The 2,531-nt window shown below is 38.2% G+C and overlaps 1 non-coding gene across 1 annotated transcript; it reads left to right on the top strand.

Annotated features, from left to right (window-relative positions):
* Window positions 1-1,077: 1,077 nt before the first annotated feature.
* LOC124244286 (U1 spliceosomal RNA) lies at window positions 1,078-1,240 on the top strand. The gene has a single exon (XR_006889937.1). It is a non-coding gene; the product is annotated as a U1 spliceosomal RNA (small nuclear RNA).
* The last annotated feature ends 1,291 nt before the right edge of the window (window positions 1,241-2,531 follow it).

Raw genomic sequence — 2,531 nt, 5'->3', positions numbered from 1 at the left:
GTGTGTTTGGTTTTTTACAAGCGCTGGTAAGCAGCCATAATTCAGACAGACACATTTTTATGGTAGAAATTTCCAATTATTGAGCAGAATGAATTGATAATAAGAACTTAGACATTTATCATATGCCTAGCATTAGGCTGGAGAGAAATATTGAGGAATATGACATGGCTACTGTTCTCAAGAAGGTTACTCATTTCATTGATGAATTTAAAATAACACACACAAAGAAGTAATAAGTATGTGTCTTTTACAAGTGCCATAGGAGTTCAAAGAAAGGAGAATAGTTAAAGACAACACTTAGGAAAGGTTGAGATTATGCTGACATGAGAGGAGTGTAGGACTTAAATATGTGATTTTCAAAGGAGGGAGAATATCAGCTTCTTTGAAGTGGAAGATGTTATTTGAAAAAATACATATTCTATATCACAACAGTTTCTTATTTTAAAAAAGATCAAAACCAATGATTTTGACTTTCATAGTTCAAATCAAGGAAAATAAAATTTTACAAATCCCTTGCTAGTAGGATAAACAAAAACCATGATTCTTAATGGTGTAAGGGAATGAGACCCATATCAGAATCTCTGGGGGCAATAGAAATTTTGGTTTGCTGTGGTTGAGAAAAACTGGGAGCAAAGAGGATAGGGATGTACATCAGGGGGAGATGAGGTGGGATGGAGAAGCAGTAGGAAAGACCTTGAAAAATGTGGACTAAATTGAAGCTACAGGAGTGGACAGGGGTGCTGGGTGGATAGGGAGACCATTCAAATATAAAGTGCTATGCTAAAGTGACAGAACTTGACTTGATGGACAGCAAAGAGCCATCTTTGATTCTTAAGCATAGGCGTGTTAAAATGAGTGGAGTTTAGGAAAGGTAGCCTATCTGATATTGATCTACGAGGTGGAATAGAAAGATTAAGAAAGAAGAAAACAGAAGAAGATAGATGAGTTAGAAATATATTGGAAAATTTAGCTATGATGACCCAGGGTTGGGCATAAAGTGAGGTTCGCAGACTTTCTCCTAAGCCAAAGAAGAGGAAAAGCTACGACGTAGGTCTGGAAAACTAAAAAGATGTATTGATTATTATCTGGCAGGAGAGATACCATGATCACCAGGTGGTTTCCCCAATGCAAGTCTTATCCACTGCAATCAGGAGGTACTAACCTCTGTGATTTCCCCAAATGTGGGAAACTCGACTGCATAATTTGTGGTAGTAGGGGACTGTGTTCACACTTTCCCCTAAAGAAAAAAACCAAAAGGTTTGTTGTAACCATGCCCACACTCTGAAACTTCCTTCCTCAGAGTGCATGCAGGCATGCTCTTCTAACACAGTAGGAAGGGCAGTTAGTTGGAAAACACGGTCAACACTTTAGGCTGGAACCCAATTTCAAGGACTTAGTATATTTCACACCATGGTGTAATTTATCCCTCTGGGTTGGCATTCTCCTTGTTTTACTTTGGTAAAAATAGTACTAAACTACAAAATCAAGATTCAATTTCTTCTTCCAGTTGTGTATATGATGGTCAGGTAAACCTGAGAAGAGTTAAAAGTGTTTTTGCCCACACGTATACGAAATGCAAGTGTCTTCATTTTTCATTTGGTGTGCCTCTTCCAGCATATGGCCTTCCTTGGCTGGTAGTTAAGTGAGAATCATACTTCAAAATCTCAAGTCAAATAGTATTGAATTGTCCCTTCCCACTTGTGGGTTCCCACTTTTTCTCTGCAGCTCTGAAAGTTGTCCAAAAATCTGTGTTGCCTGGCATCTGGAGACATTACCAATTGTGGATCCAAAATTGTCAACTTGAAGAGGGCATAAAGAGAAGCAAGTTTTTCATGGCTGACCAGCTCATAGATCAAGTAGCTGCATCCTATGGAGTTGGAATGAGAGAATGTGGGAGAACTTAAAAATGTATGGTTTCAATCTCCCTGTTTCCCACGGTATTCTTAATCAAAGTCAGATCTGTTGTCCCAAGTTATTTTTACCTTGGCATGGTGAGGTATGATTTTAAGTGCCAGTAATATGATTGTTTCCACAGCACTGTGACATTTATTTTATTAAAAAAAAAATGTGAGCTACCCCAAGGACTCTGTACTGTCAGTGTCACTTTTAGTGGTGTCAAAAAAGCCCCTGCCAGTTTTGACAAAGAAGACAAGTCTACAAATATAATCACCACTGCTGCCCAAGTCACCAGAGAATATGATAGTGTTTGGAAGAGCTAAAAGTAAATTATTTAGTACTTAGCGTGCTTTTGTGTTCAACATGCCACCACCTGGATACAGTGATTTAACTCTATAGAAAGAACCAATTAATGAGAAAACACACACACGCACACACAATTTCCAGCTGCCAATGATCTCATTGGATTTAAACAGAGTTTCAGCTGGAATCTGATATTTTGTGGAAAGCAATGAAAAACAGGAGAAAATAGGAGATTAAGACGAAGAAAGAGATGCAAAGAAGAGGATGGGAGGTAGAGTGACAATATCTGCTGATGTCTTTGATAATTTAGTTTCTCCACTCCTCAAATTAAA

The sequence above is a fragment of the Equus quagga genome, chromosome 8 (genome assembly GCF_021613505.1).
Source record: "Equus quagga isolate Etosha38 chromosome 8, UCLA_HA_Equagga_1.0, whole genome shotgun sequence".
Classification (NCBI taxonomy): domain Eukaryota; kingdom Metazoa; phylum Chordata; class Mammalia; order Perissodactyla; family Equidae; genus Equus; species Equus quagga.
Note: the sequence above shows the minus strand (reverse complement) of the source record. Positions and strands in the feature narration are given on the sequence as shown.